General features: G+C 43.6%; 1 long non-coding RNA gene and 1 other non-coding gene across 3 annotated transcripts in view; both read left to right on the top strand.

The window, feature by feature from the left end:
• The first annotated feature begins 5,615 nt into the window (after nucleotides 1-5,615).
• The window catches only part of LOC121827570 (uncharacterized), a 9,625-nt gene continuing 1,749 nt past the window's right edge, over nucleotides 5,616-13,491 (top strand). The window contains exons 1-4 of one of the 2 annotated variants that reach the window (XR_013049075.1): nucleotides 5,616-5,733; nucleotides 6,215-6,348; nucleotides 6,854-6,948; nucleotides 9,220-13,491. The exon at nucleotides 9,220-13,491 is cut by the window's right edge and continues 1,749 nt beyond it. This is a non-coding gene — a long non-coding RNA (uncharacterized LOC121827570). Of the gene's footprint in view, nucleotides 5,734-5,941; nucleotides 6,108-6,214; nucleotides 6,349-6,853; nucleotides 6,949-9,219 lie in introns of those variants that run through there. The other variant, XR_006069872.2, reaches the window with a different exon arrangement.
• LOC121827674 (U6 spliceosomal RNA) lies at nucleotides 7,937-8,043 on the top strand. The gene has a single exon (XR_006069993.1). It is a non-coding gene; the product is annotated as a U6 spliceosomal RNA (small nuclear RNA).

The raw sequence follows: 13,491 nt of genomic DNA, 5'->3' as shown, positions 1-13,491 counted from the left end.
AAGCTTCCAGGCCTCACACAAGCCAGGTCTGGCCTAAAGAAAACAGAGAGGCTGGAGGTGTGAGGGCCCTGGCAGAAAGGTTGTGTGTGGCAGAGGTTGGTTCGCAGCCTCCCGGCTTGACCACACTTCAGTGCACTGGAGAAAGAATTTGAGTTGTCCGGCTCAGCTCTCTCCAGCTACACATTTCCCAGCATGTCGGCAGTTCAGGGAAGAATTCCCACTGTTCTGGTTCTGGAAGCTTCTTCTGCATTCTACACAATGGCACCCCCATCCCCATCATAACACTGTTTTAACCCAATGACACATCCTACAAGAAGTAATATTTGACTTTCTATTTCAGACAAAGGTATATTTATAAGCTTTTTTTTTTTTTTTTTTTTTTTGCACTCCATATTCTAGATGGAAACTGTCCTGTGGAACAAATAGGAATTGCTTGTCACAAGGGATGAGACCAAAATATATCACCAAGCAAGACAGATACACGGACTAGTAGTGTCTTCTGAAAACTTCCACGGGTTCTGCGTGTGCATTCCTTTAAAAACAAACATGTTTTGATACACTTGTATGTTTAGTTTTATATTTGTCCCTGAAAGTACTTCCTGTGGCATAATTTTATTAAGTGCAAGATCACTTTAATGGCCTAAAATGTGGGAAAACACCGTAAAGGAGACTGCTTCTTAGGGGCTCATTGGGTGAACGTGATTGCCAACAACCCTGATGAGTGTGGTCCCTGGGAACTCTGATGGTGGAAAGAGAACCAAACCCTGCAAGGTGTCCTCTGACATTCACATGGGCATCTGACCCCCACACGATAAATAGACAATGAATAATTTTTAAAGAATATTTTACATATTAAATATTTTTTAAATGAATAGGTCCTTCAGGTTCCTTCTTCAGACCCCACCCACACAGAGCCCTTATTTCCTTGGTTAAGTAGAATAAACTTGATTACATCATCTTTTACATACAAATTTGATTGACTTTCTCATTGTTTCTGATACAATTGTGTTCTTTCGGTCACCATAGTTTTCTGCTTGTATCATTGAGATATCGTGGGTCAAAATAAAACATGACTTTTTCCATTAAAATAAATGAGTTTGGGGCTGGTGATGCCGCTCAATTGGTAGAATGGTTGCCCAGCATGCAGAAAACAGTGAGTTCAGTTCCCCAACACTGCATAATAACCAAATGTTTGGCATGTAGTCTCAGCACTAGAGGCGTGAAGATCAGGAGTTCAAGGCTCAACTATGTAGTTCAACAACGGAGCAAGCTCGCACCCGGCCTGCATATAACACACTCTGGTTATTTTCCCCATACACACCCTCCCTTAAGTTCCCCCACCTCTGCCAGCCCCTCTCCTTCCTTACAGATCTGTCCCTCTGTTTCCTAGTCTGTGTCTTATTCGGTGTCCTGCAGCATTTAACAAGGGCTGGCTGTCTACAGGACCCGCCGCATTTGAACTAGCCATCAGAACACGGTGGACTCACAGTGGACTTACACCTGGATACCATGTCTTCCCCTCCCGCAGACCCTGGTAGCTGCCCACAGGTCAGTGCCAAGTGGCAGAATTGGCTGGGTCCCTTCCACCTCTGTAGCTGATTGGTAGGCGGCCCTGACGTGTGTGTGTGTGTGTGTGTGTGTGTGTGTGTGTGTGTGTGTGTGTGTGTGTGTGTTCCTGGTGCCCACAGGAACAGCTGCTGTGAGTTCATGACTGCCGTGACCTGTCATATTTACACACCTCTGAGCCAGGCAGGGTGGCACACACCTGCCTCTCAGTGCTGGGGAGGCTGAGGCAGGAGTCTCTAAAGCATGAGGCTAGCCTGGACTATACAATAAGATGCCTTTTCAAAAAGACAAAAAGAGGATCTGGGGTGGAATGTGGCTCAGTGGGAGAGGGTTGTTAGCATTCACAAGGCTCTAGGGTCCATCCTCAGTACCACAAACTAAAATAAAAACCCAGTTATGGAAACTTCCTCAGCTACACTAGGAAAATAAGTCAATAAAGAAGATATTAAAGTTTTTATCTTCATATGCATTGATTTTCTCACAGTGTCCAGGACAATCTTACACAACTAACTCATGATAAAATGGCTGTCACAAGACTGAATTAGCGACCTTAACTATCCAGTTCAGACCCTCAGAATTATGAATTCCTTGATAAAGTGGGTGAGACATTCTTTGTCCTTAATTCTCACTCAGGTTCCGATAAAGTGTGTGTCATAGCTAGGTTTTGGATGATGGGTACTACTTGACTGTGTGCATCTAAAAGACACACTTGCATGTGGGATGGGCTGCATTGACTGTTTCGAGGTAGCAGGACTGCCCTTCATCTTCTGAGACATGCTTCCAGAATGTGCAGAATAAAACCTTCCCTTCAGCATCTCGGAGCTGAGACGTGCTTAGGAATGACTTGACTCTCCTAGCAAACAGGCTTCCTGACAGCATATTGCACCTCATACCTTCTTCGTTCCTTTTTGCAGGCTAGAGTCAAGAGCTCTAGCAGACACTGTCTTAGTCACTGTTCTATCGCTGTGAAGAGATTCCACAGCCAAGGCAACGCTTATCAAGGAAAGCATTTAACTCGGGCTGGCTTACAGGTTCAGAGGTTTAGTCCACTGTCATTATGGAGGACAGCATTTCGGCCTACAGGCAGGCATGGTGATGGAGAAGTAGTTGAGAGACATATCCTGATCTTCAGGCAGAGAGAGAGAGACACTGGGCCTGGCATGAGCTGTTGAAACCTCAAAGCCCACCCCCACACATAGGTCCTCCAACAAGGCCACACCTCCTTATCCTCAAACAGTGCCACCCCCGATGACTAAGCATTCAAATATGCGAGCCTATGGAGACCGTTCTGATTCAAACCACCACAGACATTTATGTTTGTGTGTCAGTTCAGGCCCAAACGCTTCCCAGGAGCTCGTTCACTGGAGAAGGAAGATCGTCTTCAACAGTTGCTGGGACAGACTCACCACAGACTGCCTGTGCTTGAGGCTTCTGCCCTGGACAGGGAGTGAGCCAACCTCCAGGCCTCTACCAGAGGCTCTAGGGGAGTCGTTCCTGCCTCAGCCTCTGAGACTATGCGCTTCTGCTGCAGACAAATATTCCCACAGTTGCTTCCAAGACCCGCATTCCCATCAGTAACCGGCTGTTTTAGTTAGGGTTTCGATTGCTGCGACGAAACACTATGAACAAAAAGTTAGTTGGGGAGGAAAGAGTTTATTTGGCTTACACTTCCGGATCATAGTCCATCATTGGAGGAAGTCAGAACAGGAACTCAAGCAGTGCTGGAACCTGAGGACAGGGGCTGCTGCAGAGGCCATGTGGGGGAGCTGCTTACTGGCTTGCTTCCCCTGGCTTGCTGGGGCGTGATTTCTGATAGAACCCAAGATCTCCAGGCCAGAGAAGGCACCACCCACAATGGGCTGCCCTGCCTCCCTCCCCCTCCCCCATTGATCACTAATTGAGAAAAGTGCCTTACAGCTGGATCTCATGGAGGCATTTCCTCAGCTGAGGCTCCTTCCTCTCTGATGACTCTAGCTTGTGTCGAGTTGACCCACAAAACTAGCCGGTACAGCTGCAGACTTGATTCCGCAAAGGACTGCTCTCGGCTGGCACCCCAAAGCCCTTAAAGAACATTGGAGCTGTGGTGCTCCTCAGAGCCGTGATGGCTTGGGGCTGGCATCCTGCTAAGTTCAAACCCGATTCCCTCAAATCTCAAGGGGCAGCCTGCTTGGAGCTGTTTTCATTTTTTATTTTAATTTTAAATGCATTCTAGAAGGTTGCTTTTATTGTGTGCATCTGAGCTTTTTATTTTATGCATATGTGACAGTACTGTGTGTTGCATGCGTCCCTGGTGCCCATGGAGGCCAGGGCCATCAGATCCCCCAAAGCTGGAGTTATGGATGCTGGGAGACACCTGACGTGAGCTCTAAGACCTTCCCCAGAGCGTCTAAAAGCAGCAGGTGCCCTCTCTTCAGCTCCCTGTTTGAAGTTTTGTTTTCTCCCCACTTAAGGTTGTACCCTCAAATACTGATATAAACAACCCATAAGCTTAAAAGTGTTCCTTTAACCTGTCTGAAAATTTGTCAGAAAATAGCGTAACTTTCTCATTATGTATCTGGAACACTAGGAGTTGACCTTTTCTCATAAAAGTAAATGCTGGGACTGTGGAGAGGGCTCAGCAGCTGAAAGGATTGCCATTCTTCCATAGGACCGGGTTACTTCGGGAAGTAACTTTTTAAAAAAATATTTATTTATTATGTATACAGTCTGTCTGTATACCAGAAGAGGGTACCAGATCTCATTACAAATGGTTGTGAGCCACCATGTGGTTGCTGGGACTTGAACTCAGGACCTCTGGAAGAACAACCAGTGCTCTTAACCGCTGAGCCACCTCTCCAGGCCGGGAAGTAACTTTTGATAGACCAACTGTTGGAATTATTATACTTAGTTGTTCCTATCTCATGTGTACGGGTATGTCTGTCTGTATGTCTGTGTACCACTTAGGTGCCTGCCACTTGCTCTCAGAGGCAGACGAGGGTGTCAGGCTGGAGTAACTGATGGTTGCGAGCCTGCATGTGGGTGCTGGGAATCAAACCCTGGGAAGGCAGCCCGTGCTCGGAACTGCTGAGCCGTCTCTCCAGCCCCTTACTTGTTTGTTTGTTTGTTTGTTTGTTTGTTTGTTTGTTTTCCACTGAAGTACTCAATTCTCTCATCTGTATCTCCTTGGACATTGTGTTCAGGGCCAATATTTATTCCATTTGAGTCTCAAACCATGCTCCACAGTGCCTGTAGGCACAACCAAAGAAGTCACTCTGACCCCAAGTAAAACCCAGTCATTTGCCAATATTTTCACCAGTTAGGAATTAAAGGAATGTAGCCATAGGACTTGAAAATAAATTGAAGTCTCTTTTTAGCCATTTTTTGTTTTTAGTAGAGACCAAGATCCCATTCATTGCAAAGCGTTTTCCTAGGTATGAATGCCTGCATTTGAGCCAGGAATCACAAATGATTGACTGTTACCCAGCAGTGGGTGGGTGGGGTGGGATTCCTGGCACCTTTTTTTTTTTTTTTTAAAGCAAAGGAAAAAACAACTGAGCAGAAACTTGCACTTTCAATAGCTTTTTGTGGGAATGTAGATCAAAGAGGCCAGTTTTCAAAAATCCCCTTCTTGCAATGATTATAAATATGATTGTGCAAAGCCAAAAAAAAAAAGTGTGTTCCAGGTCAATAGACAACTGACTTAGACTTTGCCTTTGGGGGCATAACTAACAAGGCAGCTTTAGTTTAACTTTTTCATCTAATGGACTCTGGATCAAATGTTTACTTTTAAAATCTAAATATTTGCTTTTGCTAAAGCTAAACTGAAATGCTTGAGCGTGGTGCCGAGCCCGTCAGTACTGAAAAGAAAAGTCTTGTTGGAGGTTGATGTGAAACCTACTGTGGGCCTTTAAGCAATGTATTATAAATCACTACATTACTCTGGATAATTTTACCATTGCATAGAATACACTTTAAAATTTGAATTAAATAAAAAAAAATTTAAACTAATTTTTAAGGTTATCTTATGAAGTACCGGGTTTCATTAGACATACAAATCAAGTGACCTACATAAATAAAAAGGCTTAACTACCTTCTGTGAATGAAACTCCAGAGCCAGAAATCATCAGTTTGACCCGTGGAATCCCGAGCATTGGATGTAGGGGTGCCAGCCGCATCAAATAAGAATAGGTAATTAATCTGGTTTTGAGATAAAATACTGGGTATCCTATGGTTGGTTGTCTGGCACTCTGCTTTAATAAAACAACAAGAGACAAAAGCTTTATCTTGGAGTACCTCGAATCTCTTCTTTCATGTTGGTTTTCTAACCTTTCTCCCTTTATTTGAAAGATGTTTTTATTTCTGTGAGCTCACACATATGGGGTGGGGCAGGCAGAAGAGGAGCTGCCTCCCCTGGGGCTGGAGTTACAGGTGGCTGCGAGCTGCAGAACCCGAGTACTGGAAGCTGAATTCGGCTCCTCTGGAAAAGCAGCACGCCCCCCTAAGCCGGAGCCCTCTCTCCAGCCCCCGTCCACATCCCAGCCCATCTTAGTGTCTGTCCTCCGGTATCTCTCATTCATTTAATTTTTCTTTCTGTTGTATGCATAAGCCGTTCCCTTTGCACTCCTGACTTTCTGATCCGTCTCAAAACTAAGCTACTACGTGTTCCTAGGGGAGGAAGAAGCGGAGCCGAGAACTGTGAGCACAAGCGAATCCTCGCATGGCCCTCCGGCAGCTCGGCTGCTCCGCAGTCATCTTCGCCAGCTCTGTTTTAATTCTCTCTGCAGCGCAGCCTCCGGCAAACAGGTAAACAAACAGTGTGGAACAGACTGCATGGCAAAGATTCTTTCACATCCCAGAAGTTTTTCTGATCCGCTCATCCCACGGCTTCTGGTTTAGAACCAGGTCCCTCCTACCACTACCAGATCTTTTGCGAGCTTAAAGTGGTCTGTTATAAATCTAAGAAAATACAATCGGACCAAGCATGAAAAGTTATGTAGAAATTTGGGCACTGTTTTGAGAGTTGACTGTGCTAAGGAATCACAATTAAATGTTTTGGGATGTGATAACGATATTTTAGTTATGTTTAAAATAATAATCTCGAAGCCAGGCGTGGCGGTGCCTTTAATCCCAGCTCTCAGGAGACAGAGGCAGGCGGATCTCTGTGAGTTTGAGGCCAGCTTGGTCTACAGAGAGAGTTCCAGGACACCCATGGATACACAGGGAATCCCTGTCTCGAAAAAAGAAAACAACAACAATAATAAATATATAATTTTTTAAATCCTTTTAGATCTAATCAAACTGTTTGCAGGTTAATGGCATTTCTGGAATTGGCTTCATAATGTGCAGTGGGGCACATGGAAGAATCCATCAGATGACTGTGTTGGAAGTGGAAAACGGGTTTATGTGAGTATATCATTTTATTCTCTGCGGTTTTCAGAGTGGTTGAAATTTCCCCTATACAAATTTCAAGAGCCAGACTTAGAATCTCAGCAGCCAGGAAGCTGAGGCAGAAGGATCCCAAGTTTGCAGCCAGCCTGGGTTAGAGAGTGAATTCTAGGCCAGCTTGGGCAACTTATCCAAACCCTATCTGAAAAAGCAGAAGAATTAGGTTAAATATTAAAAGTTACATTATGCACACAAGCACACTGGACTATAACCATTAAAAGAGAAAGTTCTGGTACCTGCTACATCGTGGGTCAACCTTGAAGATGTCACATTAGGTGAAGTAAGAGGGTCACGGAAGGATAGACGACCTGCTTACAGACAAAACCTAAGTATTTAAATTCATAGAGACCGGAAGGAGCATGGCTGTCTCCGGCTGGAGGGAGAATCATTGCGTAATTAGTGTAGAGTTTGGGGGGGGGGGCATAGTTATGGACATGCTGGTGAGGGTTACGCAGAGTGGCAAATGCACTCAGTACCACCGAACTGTACACTTACATGAGTGGAAATGTGAGATCGGGATGTAGCTCGCTGTAGAGCGCCCGGCCCTGCAGCTCCAAGGCAGTGTTAGATTCCCAACTGCAGGGAGAGGCAGTTAAAATGATTAAGTGTTGTGTCGCACGTGACTTACCACAATTTGTAAAAGACAATGGGACCAGAGAGATGGCTCAATGGTTAAGAAAATAAAAATAAAATAAATCTCAAAAAAAAAAAAAAAATGTAGAGGGAACCATATTTCTGGTTTCTCCAAACTGCACTGCTGTACACAATAGTGGCCTCTAGTGGCCACATCCATAAACTACAGCTCCTTAGAAGGCTGATAGATGGCCAGAGGGTGGTTTTGTCTCTGTTATCAGTGATTACCAGATTTCCAGATTCCGCAGCCAGAATTGGTGTTTTTTTTATATGACAATCTATATAATTTTTCCAAGATATAAAACAACAAACAGTGCTCGCTTCGGCAGCACATATACTAAAATTGGAACGATACAGAGAAGATTAGCATGGCCCCTGAGCAAGGATGACACGCAAATTCGTGAAGCATTCCATATTTTGATTTATTATTCAGAATTGTGTGGGAAAAAAAAACAATACCACCAACTACATAACAAAAAAGGACATTATATTATGCCCTCAGAGTAAAAGACATGCCCTTTGCATTGGGAATATTTAGCATATCATATATAGTGTGTAAACACACACACACACACACACACACACACACTTTGTTTTTACATCCCTTATTTGGAAACTAGACCTGGAACATCTTATGGACAGATATTACTCTGTAGACTGGCCTCTAGGTCTGCTGTCAGTTGAAGAACCCACTCTACACATGCCTTGCATAAATTCTCCCACAGTACAGAGGCATTGTAAGGAAGTAGCTATAATTCCAGCTCTGTTGCATACAAGGTTCCTGCTGAATGTAGGATGACATTGGCAGTCTCACCCTTGGGCCCTGGTTTTCCCTGGGACCCTCCATGAAGTAATCTAAACTCTTCCTGGAATTCCAATGTGTGAAGTCTCCTATCTCCCAGAATCCCATCTCTAGACTGACTCCTGACCACCTTCCGTAGTCAGTATCTGTAGCATGAATTGTTAGAAGATCTTATTCATAAAAACAAACCTGGAGCCAGGTGTTGGAGTGAACACTGGAAGATCAGAGAAGCAGAACAAGCCACAGCTTCCTCACCTTGCCAATTCCTCAGCTGATCCTGTTTCCTCAGACTGGAGCTTCTGAGTCCTCATCCGAATGGATCTCAGCTGAACTGTGCTGCTAAAAGCCGAAAAGCTTAACCAGCTCTAAGTTCCTGGTCCTCACGCCTTATATACCTTTCTGCTTTCTGCTATCACTTCCTGAGATTAAAGGCGTGAGTCACCATGCCTGGCTGTTTCCAGTGTGGCTTTGAACTCACAGAGATCCAGATGGATCTCTGCTTCTGGAATGCTAGGATTAAAGGCGTGTGCTACCACTGCCTAACCTCTATGTTTAATATTATGGCTGTTCTGTTCTCTGACCCCAGGTAAATTTATTAGGGTGCATAATATTTTGGGGAACACAATATCACCACAGTACCAAGCCCTTAGCTGGTAGAATACAGTGTATTCTGTGCATTCCAGGGGTCTGCTTGCCATAAAGTGAAAGTCAAAAACATTTGTTGAAAGATTCTATGTAGAAAGCAAGTCTCAACAGATTAAAAAAAATTGAAATACCCCCCTGTATCTTATCAGACTACATGGATTAAAGCTGGATTTCAACAACAGCAAGCTTACAAACTCATGGAAACTGAACAGCTCTCTACTTAGTTACCACTGGGTCAGGAAGAAATAGAGAAAGAAATTAAAGACTTCCTAGAATTCAATGAAAACAATGTACAACATACCCAACGTATGGGACACAATGAGAGCGCTGCTAAGAGGAACGTTCATAGCACCAAGTGCCTTCATAAAGAGTTTGGAGAAATCTCATACCAGCAACTTAACAGCACAACTGAAAGCTCTAGAATAAAAAGAAATGAGCTCACCCAGGAGGAGTAGACAACAGGAAATAAACTGAGGGCTGAAATCAATAAAATAGAAACAAAGAGAACAATACAAAGAATCAATGAAACACAGAGTTGGTTCTTTGAGAAAATCAATAAAATAAATAAACCCTTATCCAAAACAGCTAAAAGGCAGAGAGAGAATATCCAAATCAACAAACTTATAAGTGAAAAGGGGAATATAACAACAGACTCTGAGGAAATATAGAGAATCATTAGTCAAACTTCAAAAACCTGTACTCCACAAAATTGGAAAATCAAAAAGAAGTGGGCAAAGTTCTTGTTAGATACCACTTACCTAAGTTAAACCAAAATCAGATAAACAATTTAAATAGACTGATAACCATAAGGAAATCCCAGAGATGAAGGGATGGTTCAACATATGAAAATCTGTCAATGTAATCCACCACATCAACAAACTGAAAGAAAAAAACCTTATGATTATCTATCTCATTAGATGCTGAAAAAGCCTTTGACAAAATCCAACACCCCTTCATGATAAACGTCTTGGAGAGATCATGGATACAAGGAATATAACAATAAGTGGGCTTAGAAAGAAATCAGAGAATCAACACCATTTACAATAGCCTCAAATAATATAAAATATCTTGGTATAACTCTAATCAAGCAAGTGAAAGACAAATATGACAAGAACTTCAAGTCTTTGAATAAAGAAATTGAAGAAGATATCAGAAGATGGAAAGATCTCCCATGCTCATGAATCGGTAGGATTAAAATAGTAAAAATGGCCATCCTACCAAAAGCAATCTGCAGATTCAGTGCAATCCCTGTTAAATCCCAACACAATTCTTTACAGACCTTGAAAGAGCAACACTCAACTTCATATGGAAAAACAAAAAACTCAGGATAGCCAAAAAAAATCCTGTACAGTAAAGGAACTTCTGGAGGCATCACAATCCCTGATTTCTAGCTCTACTACAGAGCTGTCATAATAAAAACCGAATGGTATTGGCATAAAACCGGCCATGTGGAGCAATGGAATTGAATCAAAGACCCAGATATAAATATACACATCTATAGACACCTGATTTTCATCAAGGAAGCCAAAATTATACAACGGAAAAAAGAAAGCATCTTCAACAAATGGTGCTGGTCTAACTGGATGCCAGCATGTAGAAGAATACAAATTGATCCATATTTATCACCCTGCATAAAACTCAAGTCCACGTGGGTCAAAGACCTCAACATAACTCCAGACACACTGAACCTGAACCTGAGAAGAGAAAGTGAAAAATAATCTTGAACACATGGCATAGGAGACCACTCCCTAACAGAACATGGACAGCACAGGCCCCGAGATCGACAATTAACAACCGGGACCTCATGAAAGTGAGAAGCTTCTGTAGGGCAAAAGGCACCATCAATAGGACAAAATGGCAGCCTAGAGAATGGAAAAAATTCTTTACCAACCCCGCATCTGAAAGAGGCCTAGTTTCCAAAATATATAAAGAACTCAAGAAACTAGATAGCAACATACCAAATAATCCAATTAAAAATGGGATACAGATCCAAACAGAGAATTCTCGACAGAGGAATTCCAAGTGAATGAGAAACACTTAAAGAAATGTTCAACATCCTTAGCTATCAGGGAAATGCAAATCAAAACCACTCTAAGATTCTATCTTACACCTGTCAGAATGGCTAAGATCAAAAACACTGATGACTACCTATGCTGGAGAGGATGTGGAGTAAGGGGAACACTCCTCCACTGCTGATGGGACTGCAAACTTGTGCAGCCACTTTGGACATCAGTGTGGCGGCTCCTCAGAATACTGAGAATCAATCATGACCCTGTAATACTGCTCCTGGGCATATACCCAAAGGATGCTCAATCATACCACAAGGACACTTGTGCAACTATGTTCACAGAAGCTTTATTTGTAATAGTCAGAACCTAGAAACAACCTAGATGTCCCTCAACTGAGGAATGAATGAAGAAAATGTGGTACATTTACACAATGTACTCAGATAATTACTCGGCTATTAAAAATAAGGACACCAGTAAATTTGCAGGCAAATGGATGGAACTAGAAAGAATCATCCCGAGTGAGGTAACCCAGACTGAGAAAGACAAACATGGTATGTACTCACTCATAAGTAGATATTAGCTACAAAATAAAGGATAACTATGCTAACAATCCACAGACCTAGAGAGAATAGGTAACAAGGAGGGTTCATTCATGGGGAGACACCCAGATCTCCCTGGGAAGGGGAAATAGAAGATATTTTGTGAGTGGACTGAGGGAGGGTGGAGATGTGAAGATGATCGATCAGGCTGGGGAGGGGGCATGGAGGGAAAGACTGCTGAGGGAGACTGCTGGGAGGTGGGGGGTACAATTTGGAGTAGGGTGGAAGCCTGCCGCAGGGGAATCTCCCAGGAGTCAACAGAGAGGACCCCAACTTAGACCCCTAGAGATAGCCTATAAGTAGCCTGAACTGGCCATCTCCTGTGACCAGATTGGTGCCTGGCCCAATTGTCATGAGAGGCACCGTCCAGCAATTGATGGAAGCAGAGGCAGAGACCCACAGCCAAACATTAGGCGGAGTTCAGGAATCCTGTGGAGGAGGAGGAGGAGGAGGAGGGAGTGTAGGAGCCTGAGGGGCCAAGGACACTTCGGGAAAACTCACACAATCAACCTGGGCTCGTAGGAGCTTACAGAGACTGAACTGACATCCAGGGACCTTCGTGGGACTGACTTAGACACTTTACAGATATGTTACAGTTGTGTAGCTTGGTCCTCCTGTGGGACTCCTAACAGGGGAACAGGGGCTGTATCTGACTTTTTACCGGCTTTTGAGACCCTACTCATACTGGGTCACCTTGCCCAGCCTTAATACATGGGGAGGGGCTTAGTCTGACTCAACCTGATAGGCCATGGTTTATTGATACTCATGGGAGACCTGCTCTTTCCTGGATGGAGCAGCAGGAAGAGGAGGAGGTTGAGGGTGGAAATGGGGAGGAAGGACTGGGAGGGAAGGATGGGAGGAGGCTGTGGCCAGGATGTAAAATAAATAGATGAATTAAAAAATAAAATAAAATAAAAAGATTCTGGAACTCACTTGGTAGCCAGGCGTTCCAGGAAAGGCGCAAAGCTACACAGAGAAATCCTGTCTCGAAAAACCTAAATAAATAAATAATAATAATAAATAAAAAGATTCTAAGTAGAGGGCTAGAGAGATGGCTTGGTGGTTAATAACACTGACTGATCTTCCAAAGGACCCATGTTCAATCCCCAACACCTACATGGCAGCTCACACCTGTGTGTAATTCTAGTTCCAGGAGATCCCATGCCCTCCTCTTACCTCTGAGGACATACATGCAGGCAAAATACCCATACACATAAATTTAAAAATCAATTTAAAATCAATTGATTTTTTAAAAGATTCTTGTAGAAGACACAGTCGCCATCCTTACTCCCCGCTCCTCCCACATTCCTGCATCTAGACCTTACTAAGGTCCTTTACTGGTCACACGTCATCACTGAGCTCTTGAATATACCCTGTTGAGGCCATTTTTAAAACCAAGAACTAGTAAAAGACAATACTACAACAGGCTCTCCCTCTCTTTTTAAATAGTGGGACCTGAACCTGGGACCTCTGCGCACCGGGTGAGCTCTCTAGCATTAAGCTTTTAGCTCCAGCCATCTTCGCTTTTTATTTTGAGAAAAAAAATTCATGAAACTGCTCATGCTGACTCTGATTCACTCTGTAGCCCAGGCAATCCTCCTGCCTCTGCCTCCTGAGTAGTTGGGATTACAGGCCAGAGTCATGAGGGCCAGCTTCTAATTGACCTTTGTAATGCCAGGATCCAGAAACAATTCATTCTATACACTGGAGTAAGTGTTCCAGGGCTGAGCAGAGGAGATTGGCTTTGTAGATGCGGTTAAAGAAAACAGATACAGGGGCTGGAGAGATGGCTCAGTGGTTAAGAGCCCTGGCT

The sequence above is a fragment of the Peromyscus maniculatus genome, chromosome 2 (genome assembly GCF_049852395.1).
Source record: "Peromyscus maniculatus bairdii isolate BWxNUB_F1_BW_parent chromosome 2, HU_Pman_BW_mat_3.1, whole genome shotgun sequence".
Taxonomy (NCBI): domain Eukaryota; kingdom Metazoa; phylum Chordata; class Mammalia; order Rodentia; family Cricetidae; genus Peromyscus; species Peromyscus maniculatus.
The sequence above is the reverse complement of the archived record's forward strand: the minus strand, read 5'-3'. Positions and strand labels throughout refer to the sequence as shown.